Source organism: Cupressus sempervirens, chromosome 5, assembly GCF_028749045.1.
Source record: "Cupressus sempervirens isolate cs-2001-9-10 chromosome 5, ASM2874904v1, whole genome shotgun sequence".
NCBI lineage: Eukaryota > Viridiplantae > Streptophyta > Pinopsida > Cupressales > Cupressaceae > Cupressus > Cupressus sempervirens.
Window position 1 is genome coordinate 861,062,934 of NC_143122.1, and position 14,774 is coordinate 861,077,707.

At 34.2% G+C, this 14,774-nt stretch overlaps 1 pseudogene across 1 annotated transcript; it reads right to left on the reverse strand.

Annotated features, from left to right (window-relative positions):
* Positions 1 to 5,367: 5,367 nt before the first annotated feature.
* LOC149558629 (uncharacterized) lies at positions 5,368 to 12,570 on the reverse strand (annotated as a pseudogene). Its single transcript, XR_016365051.1, has 7 exons — positions 11,832 to 12,570; positions 10,616 to 11,704; positions 10,278 to 10,340; positions 9,714 to 10,181; positions 8,727 to 9,616; positions 6,072 to 6,414; positions 5,368 to 5,971 (listed from the first exon to the last, which is right to left on the reverse strand). The product of XR_016365051.1 is annotated as an uncharacterized LOC149558629 (transcript).
* Between the last annotated feature and the right edge of the window lie 2,204 nt (positions 12,571 to 14,774).

Sequence of the window (14,774 nt, forward strand, 5' to 3'; positions counted from 1 at the left end):
CATTGCTATTGAGTTGTGCAATTGCTATTGACCTTATCATTCAGTTTGCAGTGTTAACCAAGTGATTTAGTTGTTCCCAAGCTAAGTAGTTAGAATATAGTGCTTATCAAACACCTAATATAGCTTGCAATGTTTTCCACGCTACACAGTGTATACCGAGATTTAGAAACAAAGTTCAGTGCAAACTGAGCATAGGAGAGGCTATCAAGCTAGTCAGAGGAAGTGAAGAAGATCATAGTGTTAACCGAGCTCTGTAGTGTTAACTAAGTCCAACAATGTCTACCGAGCTCATAGAGTTAACAAAGTGGATCTAGTGTTGATCAAGTCATGTAGTGTCAACCAAGTGATCTAGTTACTATTGAGTTTCTCAGTGCTCATCAATTCACACAATGCTAACCAAGTTTGAGCTACTTGGAAGTGATTAGTATGGACCAAGCTTCAAGTTCAACAATGTGCCAAACATTGTCAAGCAAACAGTATAATAACATCATCGAGTTTTTCTTTAGAACCTAAGTTACAAAAGGTGGGCTAACTTTGTGAATTGTGATGAAATTGGTATAGTAGCCGACTACAATAAGTTATGATTTGAATTGGTATATATGTAATATATTATATCATATCCAAGTAAGTATGTAAAGGGTATATATGATGAGTAAGAGTGTGAATTAAAGAAGGCTACAAGAAGTATAAGGGACAACAAAGATTTATTTATCACAGTCAGGTGATCATTCTAATACAAGGAATCTCAACCAGAAAATCAAAGTTATAGATCAGAGATTAGCCACTGGATCATCCTAACAAGTGTATCAATTAAATCTTCTAATAGAGTAGACTTAACAGTCTTTGCTAAACCTCTTAACCGAGTGCATACTTCATTGTATGTTTACATCCTTTAACAAGGTGGATCTTGTAGTCCATATTTCTCCTAACAAGGTAGATCACTAAAAGTGGTCAATTGTAAGCCTTACTAGGCTAACTTTATACTACAGTACTAAGCTTGTGGGTATCATCTTGACTTGAGTTTTACTTTCTAATTGGAAGGTTTTTGGGTTACCATATCTTGTGTCAAAGTGTTATGAATGTTTATTTGATTACATTCTTTCATGCATGCAACTACATCAAAATATTATATCAAGAATTAATTAGTGAAGAAAGATAAAGTTTTATTGGTTCCTGATTCACTCCTCCCCTCTTAGTAACCTTGTCTATCTTATATTTCAAACAATATCAACCACCAAACACACTTAGAGAACCTTGGAGACTCTTTGGTATAGGGTGACTACGAATTTTGTAGGCTTTCTGTGGTCAGAACAAGGGGTATCACTAGGGTTAACTCACCTATCTAGAGCTAATATCACTGACAATCTGATGCCAAGATCATTAGTTTCAAAGTCACTTAGTAATGCACCAATTAATTAAGGCACATTGCAAGTTTTGGCATTGAGCGAGATCATTGTGCTGAATCCAAATAAAATGTAATCTCTTTGAAATGAGATAGGTTATTATAGATCTCGACATCACTTTCTTGTAGCATTTGATGTTTCACTGATACATGCAATGAGCTTTGAGTTACAACCCTTGGAAGATCGACCTCCAAATGCACTTAGAGCATCTTTGAGACTCTTTGGTGTAGGGTGGCTATGAACATTGCAGGCTCTTTGTGGCTAGAACAAGGCTTTCACTAGGGTTCGCCCACCCATCTAGAGCTAGTGGTGCTAACAATTTGATGTCAAGATTAGCGGTTTCCAAGTTATGCACTGATGCACCAATGAACTCAAGCACATTACAAGTTTTTGCATCAAGCGAGATCATTGTGTCGAATCAAAACAAAATGTGATCTATTTGAAATGAGATAGGTTATTGTAGACCTTGACATCGCTATCCTATATTGTTTGACATTTCACCGATAGCCCCCACAAGCTTTGAGTTATGACTCTCGAAAGATCGACCTCCAAACACACTTAGATAATCTTTGGTACAGGATGGCCGTGAACATTGTAGGCTCTCCATGGATAGAAAAAGGTTGTCACTAGGGTTTACCCACCCATCTGGAGCTAATGGCACTGATGATTCAATTCCTAGATTAGCTATTTCAAATTTACATAGTGATACACCAATGAACTAAGGCACATTACAAGTTTTGGCATCAAGCGAGATGGTTGTGCCAAATCCAAACAACATGTAATCTCTCCAAAATGAGATATGTTATTGTAGACCTCAACATCTGTTGAATACAATTAAATAATTGTGTATTGTCTTTGATGTTACACAAATGTCATATCAGTTATCAGACAGAGTCTATCGAGTTCTATCAACCAGGAAAATAGTTTACAGAGTCTACCGAGCTCAGTCGATCAGTAAAAGCCTTTTGCAGTGTATACCGAGCGTTCCTGTATGTCACACGGTGAGTTAGTGTTAACCGAGTTCACTCGGTAAGCTAAGGAAAGTTTAGTTCTTACTGAGATCACTCGGGTATCAAAGGATTTTGTAGCGAACGGTTAGTGTTAACCGAGTTCGCACGGTAAGCTAAGGAAAGCCGAGTTTTCACCGAGCTCACTCGGTAGTCGAAGACAGCTTTTACCGAGTCCAGTCAGTTTCCAAAGGAAGTGGCAGGTTTACCGAATTCTCCGGTAATTGTAGTTTTTACCGAGTTCTACCGGTTAACACAGGAAGGAAGTTTTTGTTCTGTATTGACCGAGCAGCGTTGGCCAGTGAAGAATTTTGTTTTTTAGTTCAAGCCGACTTTAGAATATGTTTCGTCAAGTTGGTTGGGCAAGCCGACTTTGGAATTGTTTTGACAAGTGGGTTGGGCCGACCTGGTATTATGAATAATATATAAAGAGGTGCTCAAGATAAAAAAAAGAGAGGAGGAAATGAATATACGAAAAGTGCAAGGAAGTGCAAGGAAGAGACTTGCGTGTGCCTAAGCAGAATTGAGCAGAGGGAAATCTTGGAGCTGCAGAGATATATATTTGATCAGTAAGGATCTTGTGGAGCAAAATTGAGATCTGTATTCAACAAGATAAGTTGCATGTATTTTCAGATCATTCATTGTTGCTTTCTAACCATTGTAACAGGGTGATTAAATCCTCTAACAGGGTCACACCTAACAGTGTGTTTTGTAACCTTTAACAGGGTTGGCTCCTAACAGGGCTCACTTCAGAAGAGTGAAAATTGGTGACTAGGTGCTGGTGGTTTTTCCCATATTGGGTTTCCATGTAAATCTGGTGTCTACTGTGTTAATGATTACTTTCTTTTGCATAGTCACTTATTTCAGTAAATGCTTCATAAATTAACTAAACACCTATCAAGTTTTAAGCAGTGATTTTTGTAGCAGCAGCAACTAAGTTTAAGGCATCTTTGAGACTTTTTGAAAATGTTTTTGTGGTAACTGATTCACCCCTCCCCTCTCAGTTACACCATCTTCATTTTCCAACAAACATCACTGTCCTATAGCATTTTATATTTTACTGATAGTCTCCACGAGCTCCAAGTTACGACCTTCGGAAGATCAACTTCCAAACATTCTTAGAGCAACTTGTAGACTTTTTGGTATGGGGTGGTTGTGAATGTTGTAAGCTCTCTATGGATGGAACAAGGTTGTCACTAGGGTTCACCAGCCTATTGGATTATGACATGTGTCCCTAGGGCTCCTAGGACCCCTAGGGACATATGGTAATCGATCCTATTGTAATTTAATAAACTATATAATACTATGCAATAATTTCTAATACTATGTTCAAATATATATTATAGTAGTATATGTAATAATATATATATATATATATGTAAAATATAATAGTAATAATAATAATATATCGATAATATATAATACTATATAATAATATATAGTACTATGATCCTTATATATTATCTAATCATATTTAATATCATATATAATATTATAAGAATAAAATTTGTTATATAATATATAATAATAAAATATTCAACTATCATTATATCTTAAATGTGAAAACATACTTGTAAGCTTTTGATTTAAAATGTACAATTAGTTCCCACTATCTAAAATTTTAAAATTTTATGTTTTACCACCACATTTAGGGTACCTAATCGAGTAGCCAATTTTGGATCATGTACTTGATTAGGATTGGTAATTACCGAACCTCTTTGGTCAACTCTAAAAATGTGTTTGAAACATGTTTCCCTTGACATTTAGACTTCGACTAGCCATCTAACAATATTTTTTTCATTCAAATTCAATGAAATCAAAAGGACTTTTTAAGAACACTCTCAAGATTCTATCAATATAATTTCTGTCAAATTATGAGTTCGATAAGTATTTATTAGTTAATTTCTAGTGAAGATGTCTGTAGATTGCTAATTGACATAATGATTAAAACTAGCTATAACTTTCAGGTAGTATAACATTTTTGGAATCCAAAGGTTGTGTCATGTTTCATGCTTCACTTAGTATAAGTTAGAAAAAAAAAATTGTAAAGTTTTCAATTGGTTAAGTTGGTCAGACATGGGAGTTTTTTTTTTCTAAAAAAGTTATAGCATAAAATTCATATTTAATTATTCATTAGGAATAAAAATACCCAAAAATATGTGTCACATTCGAGCATGAGTCTATTTTTATATCTATAATTATATTAAAAAATACATTATTATTTGATTTTGATTAAGGTGTTTAGACATACACCTACTTTTTATTTTTTCCGTAAAATTTGTGTAGTACTGCATTAAAATCCAAAATTTTGACCAATCAAATAATTTTTTTCTCTAGATAAGGCCTAGTAGTTCAAAAACTACATTCAATTTTCTATAGAATCTTTTCTTACAAATTTTGATATAAAACCCATAACTACTTTAAAATTATGTGTAAAGTTAACATAACCCTGATTTGGTGATTTTTCATTACCACTTAAGGCCATAGTCTAGTTGACCATAATCTTGCACATATTCACCCATGGTCTATGGATTGGACATCCTAAAGCAACAACCAAATGATTTATTAAATGATAGTATCAAACAGGGACATTAACTTAAATAGTGTATGTAAAGTATATGCTCTAAATCAACTTAATCGCCATCACTAATTTATGTAAATGAAATGCTTCACAACTTAATTTGCTTAACTTGAAAGGAAAACAAATTACTTTCTGGATATCACGAGGTCACAATTCTACCCTTTGATAAATGACTAATGCCCCTGTAGCCTTTATGAATCTTATGAATCGCGTAATCCAAGATTTTCTAAACAAGTTCATAGTGGTATTCATTGATGATATCCAAAGCATAACTAATTAAAATAATTAACTCAAAAATAATAAAATTATATATAAAATTGACTCACAATACTACATAATTCCATCATCTAAATATTAATTTAAAAATTTACATATCTAAATTTTAAACTTATTTTCATTTTTTATAATTAAACACTATTAAAGTACAACTCTATGACATAATATCAACTTTACATTTCAAAAACTAATTAAATTTAAAATAGTTACTCCACAATATTAATTGGCTAAGAAGTCAGTGTCTCGGACTAACATTAACTTTGCAAAAGCGGCAATAAACTGCGAACTGCCTCCAGTGGTGTTTTCTCCTTCCCTCGCAAAACCAAACCTTTCTCTAATGTTCCGCCCTCCTCTTTTCCAAAGTTTGCTTCGAATGTTATGTATTCGTTACTGCAACATTCTGTTACAACACCTACCAATGCCCATCTACCCTTTTCAACGTTTACTCTATAGTAGCCCGGGTGACTATATCCAGTCTCCAGTATAATTTGAGCAGAAACACAACTGAGAACAAAACAGAATATAGATGCATCACCACTGTAGTTAATCTTAAATTTAATCTTGATTGGCCATGCTTCCTTGGGCAATCTCTCCTGACTGAAGAAGTGAGCATCAATCATCAGGTTGGGAGGTAGTAAGGACTCTACAACCGAGCCCGCATCAGGGACTGCTCGTGCACATATTCTTATTTCAGCTGGCCATTTCTGCAAAAATCGTTTCAGACCATTCATTCAGTCCATATATATTGTGCAATCGGATGAAAAATAACTAGAACTTTGAAATCGCACAAACTATAATTATTACCTGTATCCTTTGTATACAGTGTTCGATAACTGATCGCTTGTTTGCTTTGAGTGCTAGGCAGCTTAAATTCTGCATGCATTCCAAGCTTTCAATACCCGGCACCTCCCAACAGCTCTTAACAATCAATACTTGTAAGCTTGTGCAATTTTCCAAACCTTGTATTCTTTGGATTCCATAGCAATATTTTAGACGAAACTCTGTAAGACAAGTTAATTCTGCAAAACTCGGAATGCTCTTCAGCATTTTACAGTTCACCAAATATATTGACAGGAGAGTTCTTGGCAATGCCTCGATCTCCTCTAACGGATGATTGTTGGAAACAAGGAGGGTCTCCAGCCTGGGACTATTGAAAATTGAAAGCAAAGAATTAACAAAAAAATGGTGACAACAGATCTCTAGAAAATATAACTTGCAATATTCATATTGATCTGGCTTCACAAATTCAGATTGGGGAGGTGACATAGATGATAGAAAATCTACTGGTGGTTATATTTTTCAGCTCAGGTTAGGTCCAATTACATGGAGCAGCAAAAAACAAACTACTACATTGTTCTCATATGAAGCAGAATATAGAGCAACAAAACAAGCTGGAAAGGAAGCAGTTTGGATTCGCAACCTTTTATTTGAGCTTGGTTTTGCACAAAGTTCAGCTACTCCTTTGTATTGTGATAATCAAAGTGCTATTTAAGTTGCAAATAATCCTGTTTTTCATGCTAAAACAAAACACATTGAGATTGATGTTCACTATATTCGAGATCTTGTTCAAGAAAATCTGTAATGATTATAACAGAAGCTGGTGTGGATTTGACTGGCATGGATTTTTGACTATTTCTAACATCCAATTCTTCCCTTAATTTCTACCACTAAAGACTCTTTCAATGGGAGAAATTACAATAAAAAATTTAAACATGATAGGTCCCGACATTAAGCCTTTTGAGGTAACATAGAAAATTCATTTTTCTTGGTAAGTGGTTTTAGCTTACCACAAACTTTTCAAAAAAAAATGCTTTAGGATCTTTCACCCAAACAAGTGGTTTTTATTTACCACAAACTTTTCAAGACTTTTAGGTTTTTCACCTAAATAAGTGGTTTTGACTTACCACAAACCGTTCAATAGATTTACTTAAACAAGTGGTTTTGGATTACCACAAACCCTTCAAACTTCACAAAACCATTGATCCAATGATAGGTAAACCAACTCTAAACTTTTCTCTAGCATACTAATATTGAGTCCATATGAAAAATAATCCATCTACCGAGTCACATGAGTACCCAACCGCTGTGCTCGATAGTTCTCTAGGAATATTTTTCAGATACACGATTCATCAATATAGTAAAAACTTTTGAAGTGTCGGGTACAACGGATAGTACACCTCTTGCTACAACCATCACTATTGTGATCTTCATATTGCAAACATTGACTTCAATGATCAGCCTTTCTTTTCATTTGACAACAACATATCTTCTCTAGCTTGCTCCAACTTGCATTTTCACAACTCCTTTTCTCTAACAGTTTGTTGAATAAAATTTGCTTCTCCCTTAAAGCATTCTTGACTGCAATCTTCCAATCTGCAAAACCACTTCCATCAAAGATAGGCAAAACTTCATTTGAAGAACCCATGTTAGCAAAAAAAATCAGCCTTCAAACAAATCTAGCAATATTCCAGCAGCATAACAGCCCTGCAACCAAATATCACTTAAAAAAAAAACAGCCCTGCAAACAAACCATTTCCAGCAATATATTTTTCTTCAACAAAACCCTCTAGCAATATTTCTAGCTGAACTTCTAAATGAATCTCCAGCTGAACCTGGCTAAACTAGGCTCTAATACCATAATAAAAAAATAAGAGATCTAAGATTTACTAAGATCTGAAATAAGCACAAATGCTTGGCAATGGAAAAAACAGAAATAAACACTTAAGAGAGAAGCAAATTTTATTCATCAAACTAATTGATAGAGGGTTTTGTTGAAAGAAAATATATTGCTGGAAATGGTTTGTTTGCAGGGCTATTTTTTTTTTAAGTGATATTTGGTTGTAGGGCTGTTATGCTGCTGGAATATTGCTAGATTTGTTTGAAGGCTGATTTTATTTTTATTTTTATTTTTATTTATTTTTTATTTTTTAAAATTTTTTAAATTTTTTAAAAAATTTTTATAACAAAATTATTTCATTGAAACTTCTATTGGCAATAAAATGAAACTTTCAGTTTTAGGAACAGGAACTGTTAATGTAACACATGGGTCTTTGAAAAATGTTTTATTGGTTAAAGTGTTGGGGGTGAATCTTATTTCAGTATACAAAATAGTTCAAGCTCCATATTGAAAATTAAAACTATGAAACAACTAAAAATGGTGACAGCAGATCACAAGAAAATATAACTTTCAATATTCATATTGATCTAGCTGCACACAAAAAACCAATTACATAACCTCTATAAATAGAGGATTCCAGCTATAAAACTAGTAGAGGAAAATTCTAGACTTTTGACAAGTGGTTGGCTGCATGAGCTGTAAGACTTAGTCCACAAGGAGATGTGGATTTTATAGAGTTGTATGACCTATTCTGGAGGACAGCATCCATATCCTTTTAGCAAGAAAATCTATAGTGATTATAACAGAAGCTGATGTGGATTTGACTGGCATGGGTTTTTGACTATTTCTAACAGGGACAACACTCTTCAGGAAATGATATTCTGCTTACTTCTGTCCGTGTCAAATCTATCTTCTTCCGGTTGCTCAAGCAAAATGACAATGAAGCCGCCCCAAAATATAATTCACTGATTGGAGTATAAGATATAGTCATCTGTTGGAGGTTATTCAGTTGCCTTATTGATTTTGGTACAGATCTCAGCTTGGGACATATTTCATTTTTTAGATTCGTCAAGGAAAACAAATCTCCAAGAGACTCGGGTAGACATTCAGGGTTAGGGCAATCACAGATATCAACTGCCGTCAGAGAAGATAAATCTCCAAAAGAGCTCGGTATGCTTGTGAACAAAACATCTGATACCTTCATCTCTCTCAGCGGTCTGAGTTTACCGATGTTTTCTGGTAGCTCCCTTAAGCTGTGACAGCTTATATAGAACTCTCTCAAGGACGCCTGGCTTGTGATGTGACGAGGCAACTCTTCCACTTTATGACACAAAGAGAGGTTTAAAAACTCGAGCTTGTTTATCTTTTCTAGAATGTTTAAGTCCTCTTTGAACGTGAGATTATAATAGCCCTCTAAATTCAAATGTTTCAGGAGAATCAGGTTTTTGAAAGAAATCGGCAACCTCAAATCACATAATGAATACACCAAACATAGATGCCGCAGATTGCTCAAATTACCGAAATTTGTTGGAAGGCATATTAGATTATAGCACTTATATAACACCAGGTGTTCAAAAGACTTGAGAAGGCAAAATTCGTCAGGCAGGCTCGTCAATTTGTGGGTTTTAACAATTACTATCTTTTTCAAATGATTGAGATGCCCTATTGATTTTGGAAATCCTTGTAATTTGTGGCAGTGAGAAATAAGCAACTGCCTTAGCTGCAATGGAACCTGAAACACATTGCAGTGTAGAGAAAATAAAAAATATGGATCAATTATAAGAGCATTGAATTATAAATATACAATAGGTAAAAAGAATCCTACTTACCTCACCGTCAGTCTTCCCCCACAGCTCTTCCAAATGATGTTCCCCTCCCCCTCCTAATAATTCTTCCTCAATATCTTCAAAAAGCTCTAAAACCCTCAATTTTTGCAATGAAAGCTCTGACGGAAGCTTTCGGTCGGGAATATCAAACCATCGAAGCCAAATCAGTTCCCTTGATATTTCACCCAGTATCTTTTCCCTTGATACTTCATCAACTGCTTGATTAAATAATCTTCTGAACCAGCGAAGCCAAACCTGCTCCTTTGATACTTCAACCACTACTCGACTAAAATAATCCTTGCTAATTATTAAATATCTTAATCCGCCTAAAGAGGGAGCAGGCGGGCAAATTCTCCCATTTGTTGTGTTAACCATGAGTTTTCCTCGCGAGCAGTAAACCCGGAAGTCATCAATGCCACCATATGGTCGGAACATATATGGTAAAAGCACATCTACTGCTTTTTCTCCACACTGAACATAAATAATATAAAATTTTCAGAACAAAAAGATACAAAAAATATATGGCCATCAGTCTTTTTAACTAACAATTAAATTAGAGAAACAAACCTTAAATTTTTGCCACACCATCTGATTTGAGGTCGTGATCACTCCTTGAATTCCGATTCTTTCCTAAAGAGACGGAAAATAACAGTAATTAGAGCAGCATATAAGAGCTAATACAGCTGGGACCAAAAAGAAACACATACCAAGCGAACCAGACAAAATTCCTAAGTTGTTTAGGGTATTGATTGCACATCATGTCTAGATAGTCAGAAGTTTCTAGGACAATTATTTGAGTGTATCTAAGGAGCCAACGATTTCGTGTAGTGCATTGATTAGATATAAATTAAGACTAAGTTAAATTTATTTGTATTTAGTAAGGCAATAAAAAATAATAATTCTACCTTTTCTTTTCTGTAAGTATTAATACTTTGTTGAGGAAACCAGAGTCGGTAGGGTAATTGGTTGTGTGTAATGTTCCTTCCCAAATTTCGTAAGTGATCATCCATTCTTATGTGATTATCATTGTCAAGTTCAACTAGACATTTATGCAAGAGCCTTTCACAACTTTGTAGCCCACTATATCTTAATCCATTCCATATTTCAATTGCTGAACTTCTTTCTTGTCCAATGAAGAAACATGCAGTATCAAGGAACATCTCTTTTTCTTCATCATCAAGGGCATCATAACTTATTTTAAGCCTTTGCTTAATATCATCTGGCAATATTCTCAAGATCTTATTCAACTGTGACTCCTAATATTCTATGCGGAACTCACCAAATAGTTGTGCTCCAAATATCTTAAGTGACAAAGGTAGTCCATTGCATACAACCAAGAACTTTTCAACAAGTTCTTCAAATCCATCATGTGGACAAGATTTTAAGAAAGCATGCCAGCAAAAAGCTGTTTTGCATACAATGGATCAAGGGATCTCATTTTATATACATAAGAAATGCCCCAAATTTTAAGAATATCATATGCCCGTGTGGTAACAATAACAATACTACCCCTTTGAAAACTATCTTTTGTAAACAAGAAAGCATCTAATTGCTCTATATTATCCACATCATCCAGAACAATTAATACTCTACCAGATCTCAAACCCCTCGAAAGACTTCTCTTACCATCCTCAACAGTGTCAAGTGCCAAACCTGGGATGCCAAGGTCATTGAGGAGCATTTTTGGCTTCTCATGTAACAAACCTTTCGTTGCAGCATCTCGAACATTGAACACAAAACTGGATCTCTGCATTGACGAAGATATCTCGTTGTATAAAGCCTTTGCAAGGGTGGTTTTCCCGGAACCAGCCATACCCCATATTCCTATAATTGTTAAATCCCGACTACCATGGTCAGATCCTAGTGTATTCACTTTAAAATCTTCTACTATTTCTTTCATACCAATTGGGTTTTTTGCAACCTCTAATGGCACACTGTTATTTATTTCTTTCATAACACAATCCACAATATTCTTTAGCAGCCTCATCTCATCCCTGGAAAGGTTAAAACATGACCAACTCAAATTACAATCACCTTAATATTGTAAAACAAAACAAATGGACAAGAGAAAAATATATTTGGTATTTTTATTTTTTATAGAAAGGCCGAATGCATACTTATTCATTACTATTAATGATTTGGCCACTGTAAAATGAGATGTTGTGAAGAACGGCCTTCCACTCCTGAAGTTGCTTCTTGCTGTACCTACCCTTTCGCTCATGCTCCTTAAAGGCCCGAGCATACATTCCTTTCCCTTGATCTACCCATCTGAGATCACTGGGATCTACATGGTAGAAAATTGGAATTATTTTGGCCCTAGAGTTGAGCATGAATGTGAGCTCTGCCAAACACCAGGGCAAATCTGCATAGCCCTTGGAAAAAATAGCAATATGAAGCAAAGCGGTGGCCATTACTGCTTCTATTGTCTCGGGTAAGATATCTCCATATTCCAACTCCTGTGAATCCAGAAAAACAGAGAGGGACATACCAGTAAGGATGCCATAGAGAACGCTAGCCAATGTGTGCTTGACGTCTGGCCCACGATGGTTGATAAATACATCGTAGCAGGGCTTTTGTGTGCGTTTTGAGGCAGATGACGATGCAGATGGTGCAACCCCATCAAAAGAACCCTTACTCCTGCTGGTAGAATTAAATTCCATTTGATCTGGAGCACTAGTAGGGACAATGGAAGACGATGATGCCATGGTAGCTGATTGAAGTGAAAAGTGAGAAACAATCAAAGGAGTCAATCAAAGAAGGATGAAAGTAGACCTGGTATTGTGAGACATGCAAACACTTGGGAGAAGACTAGCGAGTCAGCAATGAAGATTAAAACGCGTAGAGTGACTTTCTGAAGAAACGTATAAAGGCTGCCATTTGCTTACAAAACTGCGTGGAAGAAACGCTGATAAAAGGAGATACCTACCTTGTGTAGTCGTTCAAGTAAACACAAAAATGATAGCACAAACGAAAGGAGAGGAAAGATAGTGCTAATATCTTTTCAGTATTATTCCCAAACCTTTATTATATTATATTTGTTTGGCTTCTCATAGTTCATTTAGGTCCCTTTTGGTTGTTGGCATAGGAATAGAAAATTAGAATAGAAAAATGGAATGGGAATGGAAATGGAGAATGGGAATAGAAATGGACAATTCTAATCATATTTGGTGCACTTCGAATTCGACTAGGAATATGTTAATCCATTGTTTGGTTGTACAAAAATGGAATAGGAATAAGGTTAAGTTTTGTATTTTTAAAAAAAAAAATTTCTAATTTTTTTTTTAATTTATTATTTTTTTGGTTAATTCATTTTCATTTTTTTAAACAAATAGATATAATTTAAAAAAATGTTATAAAAAAATTTCAAAAAAAAATTTAACAAAAAAAATTCAAAAAGAAAAAGTAAAAAAAAAAAAATTCAAAATTCAAAAAAAAAATCCAAAAATTTAATTTAATTTAATTTTTTTTTAATAAAAAATTTAATTTAATTTAATTCTTTTTTTTTAATGGAAAATCGGAATGGGAATGGAAATGGCCTATTCCAGTAATAGATTTTGTTGGCATAGACATATGCTCATTTTAGGGGCAAAATTGGAATATGTCTTCCTATTCCCAATTCCAATTGAGCTTACCAAATAGCGAATATAAAACATATTCTAATTTCGTTTTCCTATTCCACTCATATTCCAGCAACCAAACGGAGCCTAAGATAATAATACATATAGAATTATCATAGGATTTCCACAATTTGCAACAAGTTTGAACACAAGAAGTATCAAATAAAGTTGCGATCACTAGTTCAAACTTCGCATTATCAATATAAAAAATAAAAATAAAATAAAAAGATAAATAAATAAATAAAAAGAAGGGGACAACAAATATATTAAAAGAATGATAGAAAATGTGAAGAAAGAGAATGCACTTAGCATGGGTAGTGGCTAAGTAGTAAATTAAAACGTAAAATATATAAAAGAATCTGTCTCCCTTGATATGTTTTAGCTTTCTGGTGGACATGACAGGAAGTTTGATATGATTGAACACTATATTATTGTCACCAGTTGTGTGAAAGTGGCACTGCGCATCTTCGGTGTAAATATGGGTACCAATTTTGCAGTGATGTCATATACAGTTATGTCATCCACAAATTCATTATTATATTGTAACATATTTTGACAAAAGCAAACGTAGAATATAAGGGAAAACGTGAAGACATTGACAGAAAGATGGGTCGTCATCTGCTTGGAAGAACACGCTGAGCATCCTCTGCCAAGCATTGGCTACGGTGCAACTTATTTGCACCTAGCCGGCACACAACCTTTTGCACTTCTGTATGGACTGGTTGATAGTACCCGTCTCCCTGACACGAAGTGCAGTTTTGCATTATTGTACCATTAGATAATTGCACTTTTATCTGACGGTACAATAATGCAAAACTGCACTTGGTGTCAGGGAGATGGGTACTGTCAGCCAGTCCATACAAAAGTGCAAAGGGTTGTGTGCCGGCTGGTTGCAAATAAGTTGCATCGTAGCTGGTGCCCATTTGCCAGCGCCAAGTTTGAGAGTAAATTTAATGTCAGATTATGCAACAATAAATCTTTGGCCACATTACTTTCCATTTTAATCATTTAAATTGATCAAAATTTTAAAATAATGTTATTATTATTATTATTATTATCACGTATTGGCATAGGTTGTATATAAAAAGTGCTTATTTTAAGGTGTTTGATAAAATTAAATAATTGGTAAATTTTTTTTTATGTATATTAATTAAATATATTTAAATGGAAGTAGAAAATAGATTTATGTAGATCAAAAGATTACGTTAATTTGGCATTGTAATTTTAGAATGCTTTTATATTGTTTTAATTCATTTTTCCATCTCTACTCCAAATTTAATTACATTCTAAATGTTTTTTTTGAATAAATCAATGGTAAACATCAATTTTGGATTATACTGTAGCAAATTATATAAATTTAATAGATTATATTATAAGTTCAAAAATAAAGAGGATAGATAATTGGCAACATAGAATAAATAAATATTAAAATCCTTAATTTTTATTT